Genomic DNA, 15,160 nt, shown 5'->3' with positions numbered 1-15,160 from the left:
TAAAAACGGGCATCTATGATAATAACTATTTCAGTGCTTACAAAACCAATGATTATTATTTTGGTTCTTGTTTCTTCTAGCCAGACTTTTCTCCATTCAGACAGTGGAGCCAGGAACATTTAAAAAAAAAAAAAAACTGCCTAGAAAACATAATTGTTTATTACACTGTTTAAAACTCACTGGTGATTGTCAGTAATCCTTAGAAAAAACATAATTTTCACTGTGTCCTTCAAGGTCCTACAATGTCTGGCTTCTGCATACCTCCCAGCTCTCTTTCTTATACCTTTTCTTTCTCTTTTTTTGATAGTCCATCATTCTTAGTGACTTTCAGTTTCTTGAGAGTATCAATCTTTTTTTTAACTTCGTTGCATGAAACTTCTAGTTTTTTCTTCCTGAAATGTTCTCCCCCTAATGATTCCTCTACTTAATAGCTGATCATTCTTCATGCCTAAAATGGTACTACTTCTTAGTCTGCTTTCTCTTGCTTGCACTGCAGCTGGGCAAGTTGTAAAGAAAAGGGATTTATTTCTTACGACTATGAGGCGGAGAAGTCCAAGGTTGAGGGGCCCACATAGGATAAGAATCTTCTTGCTGGTGGTGGTGGAGGGCCTCATATCTCAAGGGGGCTGTGTGTACTAATGTGCTGGCTCAGGTCTCTTTTTTTCTTCTTTTAAAACTACCAGTTCCCCTCCCATGATAACCCATTAATACACAATCTGTGAATGGATTAATCTCTTCATGAAGGCAAAGTCCTCATGATCCTATCACCTCTTAATATACCTATTTTTCCATACTGCCACATTGAGGATAAAGTTTCATCAACAGTTTTGGAGGGGACATTCACATCATAGCACTTTCATAGCAGCTTTTCTTGATATGCAATTGAAATTATGTCTCTAAATGCAAGTATGTAATTAACAACCATAATCATTTTTAAGACAATATTTTTATTTGATGACTAATCAATGTTTTCTCAGCACTCAAATGGAATCCCCATTAGGCTCTGATAGTATTTCTATGCTGTTCACAATTAAATCACAAGATCTAACCAAATGTCTAATATATGGTAAAGTTTAATGTATATTGATTGACTAACTTCATAAAAATTATCTGTATTTAAAGCTGCACAATGGAAAAATATGATTTTAATGGATTTTTACTATGCTCTATTGAAATTGTATTTTATGAATTTTTACTATACTCTATTAAAAAAAGATATCCTCTGAATTCAGATATAGTCAGGCTTGCTTTTCAATTCTGCTCATATGTTAGTGATTAAGTTATTCATCTTTACTCTGTGTTCCTTTCATATGTGTAAAGTAGGTGTAGCTTACATATATATAATTATACCTATATATCTCTGTCACTTTATATGGGATTATTCAGCATAAATATAAAACACATCCTTTAGTAATATCTTAGCACACAGTACTTGCTCCAAAATATTATTTCCTAAAGAGTGCATTGTATTATCTGATGTTTTGCCTGATATTTCCTCACTATATCTAAAATGTTTATGGTGCTTACGAAAAATAAATCTAAATATGAAATAGTATAATTTTAAAATTTTACCCAAGTCAATCTGTTTACATTAACCACCTTGGAATTTAGTGGCTGAAAACAATAATCCTATTATTTGCTCAAAAGTTTCAGCAATTCAATTGGGCTCAGCTGAATACTTCTTCTGGTTTTTCTCTCCCAGGGTAATCCATGCAGGTGCAGTCATCTGTGACTCAACTGTGACTGGGTGGTCAAATATAGCTACACTAACTCTTCTGGCAATTGCCAATTGCTCCACAGGTATTTTCAGCCTTCTGTACAAGAGAATAATGGTCTTTAAATGTTGATTTCAGAGAAACATTTAATAAGGGTGAGAAAAGAAGTCACAAAGCCTAGAAATTTACAGAATCAATTTTGCAGCATTCCATTGGACAACGCAGGTCATAGAGTCAACCCAGACTCAAGGAGTGAGCAAATGAGTCCCAATTTCTTGATAAGAGAATCTGTAAAGTCATACTACAAAATGAAGCAAGAATTATTCTGGTCTTTTGTGCAACTATTCTACCATTCAAAGGAACTGTTATTTAAAAATATGTACTAATTTTTGACATACTTTATGCATTATTTATACATCATGAGTAATTTTAAAATAATGTTTTGACAATAATTTATTTTATGTTTATTAAGTTAATGCTAATCATGATCATTTAATATGACATTTTTGTGGGAATTTATATAACTCAAATTATATTTGAGTATAATATGTTAATTATTAATGTGCATCATTTAAAATTACGTGATCAAATTAAACTCATTCCCAGAACTTTATATTTATGCTCCTCAATTACAGTAGCCGTATAATATATCATTGTGACTATTACACAGAGTAGTATATAAATCTTGCATTATCTGATTGCAGCGATATTACTACTATTCTTGGAAGTCTTCAATCATTCATAAAAGTCTATCTTAAGATGACCTAAGGTAAAAGCTTGCTTCTTTTCTCCTCTTAAAAGCCAATAACCAAACTGAGGGAAAGCAGTAATAAGAGAAAAGAGGAGTGGATACCGCAGGAAGAATGCACTCTCAGAAACTCCATAGGGGCTGACATTCATTGAAGACAAATCAATGAAAAAATTAGAAAAATAGATCTTACCTCCTCTGGAGTATTTGAAATTAGCTAATAGGAAATACCTTACTAAGGTATTTAAACCATAGGTTCTCAGGCTTAACTATGAAAACCAAATATCTCAAAGATTGTTGAAATATGATTTGCTGGGATCTACCTTGGATATTCTGATTCTTTAAACACGGCAAACTACTCGGGTATTTTAAATCATTCTCTCTATGGAAGACATATGAAGTTTCATAAAGATAGTATACGATAAATAATAAACAACTCCCAGTGACACCAATGTTCTACTTATTAGGTTACTGTATTCTCTAACCCAATAGGGTCTCTGATATTTGAGACCCCAAATTCTAGTTTTTTTGTTTTTTTTTTAAACAACTTCACATATTTCTAGCTTTATGTAATGTTATAGAACACATATTTATTTTAAAATTGGGAAAAAAGAACCATGGACATCTCTCTAGTGATACGGAAGTGGGACAGACAAGTGCTGGAAGAGAAGTGTGGGTCCCTGGTGAGGGCTCCATCCCCGGGTCTGTGCCCACAGACCTAGGTGAGGACAGGCACTCCTGCCTTTGTGCCCAAATGTTGCATTTCCCAAGATGACCCTGGCCCATCATGCCCCCATGATAATACAAAGATCATAATTATACCTAACATAACACAACTATCCTTCATACAACTGGGATGCACCAATTTCCAACACAAATACTACTACATAAAGTTAACAACACTTAAATGCTGATGTGAAGTCAATCTTATTTCATACGATAAAGGGGAAAGGAAATAAAATGAAGTTTTTTTTAAGTACAAGTGTATACATGCACAAACATGTTTTTAACAAAAGAAGGAGGAAATACTTGTGACAGTTACAATACTTGTTCCTGCAGCTAGTCACGTGGTCGTAGCTGCTATTGATGACTACCTTCTTCTACTACTCATTCTGTGTTCTCTTTGCCTTCAGCAAGCACCTCAGCAAGTTGCGGTCTTTTTCCTGGTGGAGTAACTCAAATCTTCATCCCTGAAGGGTCTGAGTCATTTGTAGTCCTACCTGGATTGAACTGTTGTAGTTTCTCATTGACATTAATCACAGGGCATGGTAATACTAACAGATGCCCTAATGAATCTCCTGTATTCTATGCATACTCTTCCTTACCTCTGTTGTGTAGTAGTAGACTGATTTCATCTTGATACTTTGGGTCAGTCACTCCAACTACCTTCTTAACCTGTTGATTTAAAGGTAGGAGGAGGAAGTGTCCAGGTGGCAATCTTCACTTCCAGTTTAATAGAATCATTGTTGTGTCTCCTGGTGGCAACGTTCCCCCCTCTGGAACAAAAACCTCCAGGCCGGTAGACTGTAATGTCGTGGGATCAGGAAATAAACATTTTGCTAGTGGATCACTATGGGTGATGGTGAGTGGTGCCACTTCCACTTCCACCCCTCGATTTCTGGACCCGTGAATCCTGGCTCTGGGAGAAATAGTACCATATGTTGGATGCTGATTCAGAGCATATAAGGCCTTCTAGAGAACTTTGTCTCAGCCCTGCAAAGTATTGTCACCTCGTTGGCATTGTAATTGTGACTTCAAAAGGCCATTCCACTGTTCTATCAATCCAGCTGCTTCAGGATGATGGGGAACATAGTAAAACCAGTGAATGCCATGAGCATGAGACCACTGCTGCACTTCTTTAGCTATAAAGTGAGTGCCTTGGTCAGAGGCAATGCTGTATTGAATACCATGATGGTGGATGAGGCATTCAGTGAGTCCACGGATGATAGTCTTGTCAGAAGCATTGCATGGAGGATAGGCAAACCCATATCCGGAGTAACTGTCTATTCCAGTGAGGACAAACCTCTGCCCTTTCCGTGACAGAAGAGGTCCAATATCATCAACCTGCCACCAGGTAACTGGCTAGCCATCCTGAGGAATGGTGCCATATCAAGGGCTCAGTGTTGGTCTCTGCTGCTTGAAAATTGGGCACTCAGCAGAGGCCATAGCCAGGTGAGCTTTGGTGAGTGGAAGTCCATGTTTCTGAGTCCATGCATCACCTCCATCTCTGCCATCATGACCACTGTGTTCATGGGCCCATTGGGTGACGACAGAAGTGCTTGGGAAAAGAGGCTATGTGGTGTCCACAGACGGGTTATCCTATCCACTTGATTATTAAAATTCTCCTTTGCTGGACTCATCCATTGGTAAGCACTCACATGAGATACAAATATCTTCACAGTTTTGACCACTCATTGAGGCTCAGCTGCATACCTCTTCCCCAAATTTCTTTGTCACCAATTTTCCAATCATCATTCTTCCAAGTCCCTGACCATCCATCCAAACCACTGGTCACAGCCCATTAATCAGTATATAATCAGACCTCTGGAGACCATAGGCATTCGATCCACTTCCTCATGTAACTTACTTGTGCCTTCAGGACCTGCTCAAGTCCAGTCACATATATACTACTTTTATTCAATGATGGAATGCTGCTGTGCATAACCCACTTTCTGGCTAGATGGGTCAGAAAGCACCCAGTTTATGATAGATAGTTCAGGTTGCATGGTGACTTGATGACCAATAGTCAAATGTTCAGTTTCCACCAAAGCCCAGTAACAGGCCAAAAGCTGACTTTCAAAAGGAGAGTCGTGATCTGCAGAAGATGGCAGGGCTTTGCTCCTAAATCCTAGAGGCTTCTGCTGTGATTCACTTATGGGGACCCACCAAAGGCTCCAAACAGCATATCTATATTTCACTGACATCTTAAGCACCATTGGATCTGCTTGATCATATGGCCCAACTGGCACAGCAGTTTGCACAGCAGCCTGGACCCGTTGCAGAGCCTTCTCCTGTTCTGGACCCCACTCAAAACTGGCAGCCTCTCAGGTCACTCAATAAATAGGTCAGAGTAACACAACCAAATATGCCTACTAGGCATTGTACCTCTTTCTTGGTTTTAGGAGGGGCCAAATGCAGCAGCCTATCCTTCACCTTAGAAGGAATATTTCCACAGGTCCCACATCACTGAAACCCTAAACATTTTACTGAGGTAAAAGGTCCGTAAATTTTAGTTGGATTTATTTCCTATCCTCTGGCACACAAATGTCTCACCAGTAAGTCCAGTGTGTTTGTTACTGCTTGCTCATTGGACCCAATCAACATAATGCCATCAATGTAATGAATCAGTGTGATATCTCATGGAAGCGAAAATCTATCAAAGTGTTTCCAAACAAGGTTATGAAACAAAGCCAGAGAATGTATATACCACTGAGGTGGTACAGTAAAGATATATTGCTGGCCTTGCCAGCTGAAGGCAAATTGTTTCTGGTGGGCCTTATGGACAAGAATGGAGAAAAAGGCATTTGCCAAGTCAATGGCTGCATACCAGCTACCAAGAGATGTGTTAATTTGTTCAAGCAATGAAACCACATCTGGTACAGCAGCTGCAATTGGAGTCACCACTTGGTTAAGCTTATGAGAATCGACTGTCATTCTCCAAGATCCATCTGTATCCTGCACAGGCCAAATGGAAGAGTTGAATGAGTATGTAGTGGGATTCATGACCTCTGCATCTTTCAAGTCCTTGATGGTGGCACACTAATCTCCACAATCCCTCCAGGGATGCAATATTGTTTTTTGATTTATAGTTTTCCTAGGTAGAGGCAGCTGTAATGGCTTCCATTTGGCCTTTCCCACCCTAATAGCCCTCACCCTACCAGTCAGGGAGCCAATGTGAGGGTTCTGTCAACTGCTAAGTGTGTCTATGCCAATTATGCATTCTGCCACTGGGAAAATGTCTACAGGATGAGTCCGGGGACCCACTGGAACCACTGTAAGTGGGACCTGAGCAAAACCTCCATTAATTACCTGACCTCTATAAGCCTCTACTTTAATTGGATGACCGTATTAGGTTTTGGATCCCCTGGAATCAATATCAGCTCAGAACCAGTGTCCAGTACTCTCCGAAAAGTCTGATTATTTCCCTTTCCCCAATGCACAATTACCCTGGAAAAAGGACAGTAGTCTCCTTGGGGAAGAATGAGAGAAAGATTCACTGCATAAATTCTTGGTATTCAGTGGTGTCCTACTTCAAGGGGACCCGGCTTCCCCTTCACTCAAGGGATTCTGGGTCTGTAAACTGGCTCAAGTCTGGAGACTGATTGACGGGCTGTGATTCTCTGTTTTTATAATTCAAATTAGTTTTCTGTCCATTTGACCTAGAAATTTTCTGCTTGTATAAATTAAGTAGAAATGCAATAGACTTTCTATCAGTTTCATTTCTAGGAACCCCGTGGTTAGTTAGCCAGTGCCAGAGCTCTACACAAGTCAGAGTATTCTGATTGCTGCTTTGTCTCTGCTGTTTGTCCATTATACTAGCTACGCCTACCTTGCCTTTGATGATTGAGTGCCTCCATTTGGCCCCTGCCACCCCGGAATCAAATTATTCCCATTGTATTTACATTTTTTAGTTGAGTGACTGCAGTTCTTACCATTAGATCTGACATACAGAAAAAAAAAGCAATTACATGACTCTTCAAAGATGCAGGTACTGCCTTCACAAATCTATTTCACAAAGCATTGGTCAAGGGTATGTCTTCTGGACCCTCCTAGCTTGGATGAATAATTCTAAAGTGACTAATCGACTCCACCAGCTTAATCTTCCTAAGCCTTTGGATCGCTTTCTCTACATTAAACCAAGGGAGATCAGGTATTTTCAGCTCACTCACAGTGGGCCATCTTTTAATCCATATTTCCACTAAACAAGCAAATAAACTATTAAAACCTTTGTTAACTCCCTGAGCTGCAATATTAAATTCCATGTCCCTACTTAGTGACCCCAAATCGACACATTCAGCCTGATTCAACTCTGTGTTCCTTCTACTATTATCCCACATCCATAATGTCCATTCCCATGCTTTTTCTTCAGATTTCTGCTTATATAAATTAGAGAACTCAAGCAGTTCTTTTCAAGTGTAGTGCACCTCCTCACGTGTCACACTCTCAACTTCACCTCTAGATGCCCGACGGGACTTTAGTTTAGTTATAGGTCTAGAAGCAAACATGGGTGTTGGAGGTGGCTCCTGAAGAGAATCAACGTTATCTTGCCTGGCGACTTCCTCGGGGAGGCCATCACTCTTGCCTCAGGCAGGGAAGGATTCATCTCCTCAGATGAAGGTGAAAAGGCTAATGGCAGCATGGGTCGGGCAGGGGATGTGGCTACTACTGGAGATGGGGCAGCTGTTTCTTTTTGGCAAAAAAGCTCTATCAGAGTTTACAAGCTCAGAGTCCCCAACTTTACTAGGGTCTCGCCACATGTCCACATTCCGGGTTGCAGTGTTTCATTCTTTTCCAGTAATACTCTCACTTTAACAGTAGACACCTGGCGAGGCTGTGCATGCACTTTTTGTTGCAGGTCAGCCACTTACATGATAAGAGCTTGTGTTTGTTTTTCTGCAATTTCAGCTCTTTCTTTATGGGAGATATAACTCTCACTCAGGGCAATCTTATCAGATTTGAGGCTCAGTATCTGCTTCTGAATCTGGGAGTCAGAATCCCTGAGTTCATTTTCTTTCATCACTTTGTCCACTGAATATAGGAGCAACTAACCAGCTTCATTATGTTTCTTGGTTCTCCAACTACGTTCAAAATTATTATGTATAGTCACTAAGCTCCTTGCCTCTCATGAACAGTGAATCAGGAGTGAATCAGGAGTGTCAAATGTATTTGTTTTGTATAACTCTCTAAACAGTTTCTGCCAAGGACTATCAGTGCTCTTCATAATATTAGAAGTAGAGTTCTTAGCATTTGGGGTCTAATCATATTAAGCAACCAACTCTAGAAACCCCAAAACCAATGAAAGAACTCCATTCTTAATATTCTGTTTCTCTAGAACCACTCCTGGTACCAAAATTTGTATTAGTCAGGGTTCTCTAGAGGGATAGAACTAATAGAATATTATATATATATACACACACACACACACACATATAAAATACGTATATTATAGAGAGATTATATACATAATTATATATATACAGAGAGACAGAGAGGAGTTTATTAGGTATTAACTCACACAACCACAAGGTCCCACAATAAGCTGTCTGCAGGCTGAGGTGCATGGAGAGTCAGTCGAGTTCCAAAGCTGAAGAAATTGGAGTTTGATGTTTGAGGGCAGGGAGGATCCAGCATGGGAGAAAGATGTTTGCTGGGAGGCTAGGCCTGTCTCTCTTTCCACATTTTTCTGCCTGTTTATATTCTAGCTGTGCTGGCGCTTGATTAGATGGTGCCCACCCAGATTAAGGGTAGGTCTGCCTTTCCCAGCCCACTGACTCGAACGTTAATCTCTTTTGGCAACACCCTCACAGACACATGTAGGATCAATACTTTGTATCATTCAATCCTATCAAATTGCCACTCAGTATTAATCATTACAACTGTATTATGCACCACAGGAAGAAAAAAAAAAGTATGGTATTTAAACTAAACATAATACTAAAAAGTGAGATAATCATTGTTAATATGGTTATATATTTGTCCATAAATTTTCAATATATTGATTTGTAAATAAATTTGATTTTTATTATACTCTTTTACTAATTTATCACTAAACGTTATACCAAAAACATATATCTATGCTAGAGTTTATCCCTACCTTAAAGTTAACAGACTGCTATTTAATTTAGAAAAATTAATCTAAAAACATACTCGATTTAAAAATAATTCCTATATTGCATATTGGTTGTGAAATATCATAATTCTGACATGTAAAACAGATGTGTTTAAGCAATAGTCAACCCTTGTTGTTTTTGTTGTTGTTGTTTTTTCAAGGTAAGGTCTTACTCTGTCGCTCAGGTTTGAGTTCAGAGGCACGATCTCGGAGGTCGCAGTGAACCCCAGTTCCTAAAAACAGTTCTAGGCCGGGCGCGGTGTCTCATGCCTGTAATCTCAGCACTTTGGGAGACCAAGGGGCGTGGATCACTTGAGGTCAGGCGTTCAAGACCAGTCTGGCCAACATGGCAAAACCTCATCTCTACTAAAACTACAAAAAAAAAAAAAAAAAAAAAAAAAAAGTAGCGAGGCATGGTGCTAGGCTCTTTAAATCCCAGCTACTCGGGAGGATGAAGCAGGAGAATCACTTGAACCCCTGAGACAGAGGCTGCAGTGAGCCAAGATCAGGCCACTGCACTCCAGCCTGGGTGACAGAGGGAGACACTGTCTCCAAAAAAGAAAAAAGTTATAAAATGAGATCATTTTTCAACTACATTGAGCTTAATACATGTAAATTGTTAACTGGACTAAAACAACACATACGATATCCTTATCACATAAAGAATTTCATAGTACCATATTATACTATATGTGTACCATAGTTTAACAAAATCCATATGTTTGTGATTATTTGGCATTTTTCAGTTATTCTTATTTTGTACAATTCAGATGTAAAGATTCATATTTACCATAAATTTGAAGATTTCTGAGTTCAGTTTTACAAATTACAAGTTATTCTCATGTTAATCAAATTATTTCATTAGACAGCAACTCTAGAAGCAGAAATGTTTGTCAAAAGATATATATATCACATATTGATACATATTAATAAAATACTTTTCAGAAGTTTTTTATAAAATCTTCTGCCAAAAACATATGAGAACATGCATTTCTTTTTATCCTTATCAATGCTTCTTACTACTAATATATGTATATAGTAGTATTTCTACTACTTATATATTATAATGTTATACTGTATAAGTACTACTACTTTAATATTATATATATAAAATAGTAAGTAGTACCAATATATATACAATCCCAGTTAATGTTTTAACAAAAAGATCATATTCTATTATAATTACATTTACTTATTAAAGTAAAAAAAACTACCATAACTCCACAATCTAGAAGTCATATGCATTTATATGATGTATATATAGTACATATAATATATATTATAATTTATAATATAAGTAGTACTACTTATATATTATATGTATTTTGACATAATTACACGTTAAATTATTAAGTTGTTTTTTTATGATTAATCATGAAGAAATATCTTTTGCATGTATATTTGATTTGTTTTTTTGTGAATAATCTGTTCATGCTATGATCATACATACTGTGAAAGGAAAACAAATCTTGGGGCCCCAAAATCACTCAGCTAAAGGGGAAAGTCAAGCTGGGAACGGCTTAGGGCAAAATTGCCCCCCATTGTATTCAAACTCACACTTCTCCTCACTGAGAAGACAGGGGCTTTCATGACTCTGACCAATGCCCTTCCCTGAAGTGACTAATCTAGTATTTGCAATTCAAGTCAGAGGTTTTCCCTCTATTTCCTCTCCTCTTCTCAAGTGGAAGGAAGGGGTCCCTTTTGGAGCCATGAGCTGTGCCACCTGGAGTTAGGGGAGGTGTGGCACCAGCACTCCCTTAGCTACCCCACCTGGTGTCTCAGTAGGTTCCATGTCCCCGAAGTTCCCAGGCTCTGAGCCCTGTTCAGCACTCCTGCAACCTTGGAGTTGCAGTCCTTGTGGCCTAGACTGCATTTCAAACTTCTTTAGATCCCCAGAGCACTTTAGCCTGTGGTAGCGAAGCATGCGGGAACCTAGGTTCCAACTGCTGGCATAAGTGAGTCTTCTCTGTTTAGTACTGGGCTAAATGCTCCCTCTGTCTGCTGGCATTAGCTGAGTTATTCCGGTTTTGCTTTCTTCTATAACAGAGCAGCACTGAGTTCAACGCACTGTCCCACAATTGCTATACTCTCCGTCTCCCAAGTAGCTCAGATTTTCTCTCTTCACCACGCCTCCACTGTGGGGGGATAGAGGGGTGGCAGCAATTCAAGACTGTTTTTTCTACCTCCTCAGTGTCTCCTTCAGTGACATGAAGTTAAAACCAGGTACTGTGAATGCTCATGTAATTTTTGGTTCTTATGAAGGTGCTTTTATGTGCAGATAGTTGTTAAATTGGTGTCTTGTGAGGGGATGATCAGTGGAGCCTTCTATTTCTCCATCTTGCTCCACTTCCTCTTGATAAGTTTTCTACCACGCGCAGGTGACTCTTGGACAACACAGGTTAGAACTGTGTGGGTCCACTGACATACAGATTTCCGTTCACTCTGCCACTCCAGATATAGCAAGACAAACCCCTTTTCTTTCCTCTTCTCCTAAGATTCCTCAACAAGAAGACAACAAGGGGAAAGACCTTTAAAATGATCCATTTCCACTCGATGAATATTAAATATATTTCATCTTATGAGTTTTAAATAACATTTTCTTTTCTTTTCTTTTTCTTTTTCTTTTTTCTTTTTTTGAGATGGAGTCTCGCTCTGTTGCACAGGCTGGAGTGCAGTGGCGCCATCTCAACTCACTGCAAGTTGCGCCTCCTGGGTTCATGCCGTTCTCCTGCCTCAGCCTCCCAAGTAGCTGGGACTACAGGCTCCCGCAACCATGCCAGTTTAATTTTTTTTTAATCTAATTTTTTAAAAAAATTTTTAGTAGAAACGGGGTTTAACCATGTTAGCCAGGATGGTCTCGATCTCCTGACCTTGTGATCTGCCCACCTTGGCCTACCAAAGTGTTGGGATTACAGGCGTGAGCCACCGTGCCCGGCCATCATTTGCTTTTCTATAGCTTATGCTATTTTAAGAATACAGTATACAATATACAAAATTGGTTAATCAATGGTTTATGTTATTGCTAAAGCTTTCAGTCAACAGCAGGTTATTAGTAATTAAGTTTTTTGAGAGTCAAGGTTATATGTGAATTTTGAACAGTGCAAGGGTCATCCCTAGACCTCATGTTGTCTAATGGTCAACTGTATATTAGTTCTTAATTCTTTAAATGGAAAACTGAGTAAAAAGCTCAAAAGCTTATTGGGAGCTGTGGAGGAGCAGGAGTTGAATGTGGAGGAATTTTTATAGGGAATTCATTGGTCTCTTTATTTTGAGAAAACAAGTGCAGCATCTAAATATTCCATTTTACTCTTTTTGGCCAAGCGTTCCTCTGGGGAGGATGCTTTACATTGAGCCAAGAATGTAAGGCTAGTGGCCACAGAGGTAGTGAAAGAAGCTTTCTGGTAGCATTCTGGGAGCTAGTAGATTTAGATTTCTGAGAAGCCCCGCTGTTCACAGTTCAAGCATCTTTTCTCATCCCCTGGAGTGCAATGTGCCGCAGGCCCAGATATTGTATGTTTCCATTTTTTTAGGGAATAAAGCCCCCGTCTCCTGCCTAGGTAAAAAAGAGGAATTGCAATTCTGAATACTTTATAAACAGACTTTGAATAAATTCATTAGTATTCATCCCACTTCTCACCTATGCATTTTGAGGTACCCACCTCATACAAATTCTGAACATTTACTGGGTCCTACAGTGTGGAACAGCTTCCTTTTCACTTACATCCTTCTTTGTAGTAGACATCAAAGTATCTAATTTTTTGTTTCATGACTCCATCCATTTCAAATTTCCAAATATTAACTGACATTATGAGTGTATTTTTCTCCTTTATAGTTCTTTGTATCTTTAAGACTACATTTTGGTGGTGGTAGTGTTTTTATTTTAATAGTCAAAACACAGGGCAGTGTATTAACAATGTGCTCAACCCATTTTGTTTGTTAAAACTGTCATCCAACTAGCTGAGTGAGCACTTGTGTTTCTTTGTTTTTTCCTTTTTTCCTTTCTTTTTTTTTCTCCTTTTCTGAATAGACAGGCTCACGCAGACAGTTCTCATTGTTAATTATTTAATATATATTCTATGTTGCAACATCCCATAGTCCTGGATTTACCTGGAAATTTACTGTTATTATTGAAACTATTACTGACCTTTGTTTATGAAACTCAATTCTGGGTTTTCTAAAGCTGTATACAATTTAAATTCTATTTATATGTAAATTAGATATAACTATATTGTGTAAAATTTTTAAACATATAAATAAATCAAATTAATAAATTTATTCACAAAGCATAAATATTTATAAAAATAATTCATTTATGAAACATAAACCATAAACATTTTTACATAGAACACAGTAAAAAGAAGTGGATTTCAAACTTAATTAAAAAGTTATATTTAATGTTTTATGAGATCTGCCTTTTTTCTCTAATGATGCTCATTATTATATATTTATCAAGTTTTGAATACCCCTTCTGTCCCTATATTTTGATGGCCAAATCTTTAAATTGCCAAAAATGATCAGGGTGTCCCTGACAATCTTCATCAAATAGAAGTAAAGGTAGGTAGCAATTAAATTAAGTTTTCTAAATGAGTAGAAGAAAAAACCCTAATCCGTGAGTAAGTCATCTATGTTTTTATATCTATATAGTAATATTTATAATTTCTGAAATAAATATAAATATAAAATTTTCTTGATTAAGATATCATAAACTTATTTGCTTCCTGTGTTTCAAGTAATTACTTCGACAGAATTTCTAACATTTCAAATTTTGTATATATGGATTTATTTGAATTTTTGAAAATTACGCAGACTGCCTTTTTGCAGTGATCTACTGTGAATTAACATATCCTGAAAGTGTTAGAAAAATACAGACTGTTGAAAAGCTAATGCACTGTTATCTTGTTAAAGTAAAACTAAACCCACTGTCTCTTTAAATTATATTTGGAAATATTCTCATTTTGACAGTAACTGATAATTTTATTTTTTTTTTAATGTCAGTATATCATTAAAGCAGCTATTAAGCCACTAATAGGCACTTAACATTGTGGTCGCTTATCATAAATAGCATTAACAGTTCTACAACTTTTTCTTGCAGGTCACTTAATACATCACATAAAATTAAATTAAGTATAATCACATTAAATAAAATTAAAATGGCAATTACTACGTCCAACAGGTTCTGCATATGGACAGTATTAACAAAGCTTACAAATGACTTTTGAAGTCAGTGTTTAAGAGCTTAAATTCTACACACATGATTATAATAGTGTTTCTCAATTTTATCTTGCCCTGAATTGTTTAAAACTACAATTTGAATATGCTTGAGATATAATATTTTGATGAAATACATATCTAAAATTTAAAAGATTTAAATTAAATGACCACTACAAGCAAAACAGAAGAGTAGAAATTTAGTCCTCTCTTGTCTATATACCTATCAAGAGGTAGAGCAGTAGGAAATTATTTCTATCCTGGCATGAAGCTGCAGAAAACGTACTGCTGAGAGATGATTTTCCTGTGAATGCTGCAAGTCTATACTATCCATTATAGTTACTGATGATATGTTTTCTCACTCAAAACACATACACATAAAATCCAGCTTTTTATATTGTCTCTAAAATTATCCTAATAGAAATGCTTCTTATTGCATGAAGTGAGCCACTATAATCTTCTAGAAATTATAAAAAAATCAATATTTAAATTTGTATTGCATTTCCCTGTTAGTGTTCATCACTCATGGAACACATAACAAACATGCTAAAACAGATTTTACTGCTTTGTATCTAATTTTATAAAATATAAGGTAAGTTATAGCTGGATTTTTGACCTCAAATATTGCATAAATAAAAATATTAGTTGGAACTGGTTATA

This window comes from Mandrillus leucophaeus, unplaced genomic scaffold (genome assembly GCF_000951045.1).
Source record: "Mandrillus leucophaeus isolate KB7577 unplaced genomic scaffold, Mleu.le_1.0 Scaffold31, whole genome shotgun sequence".
Classification (NCBI taxonomy): Eukaryota; Metazoa; Chordata; class Mammalia; order Primates; family Cercopithecidae; genus Mandrillus; species Mandrillus leucophaeus.
Note: the sequence above shows the minus strand (reverse complement) of the source record.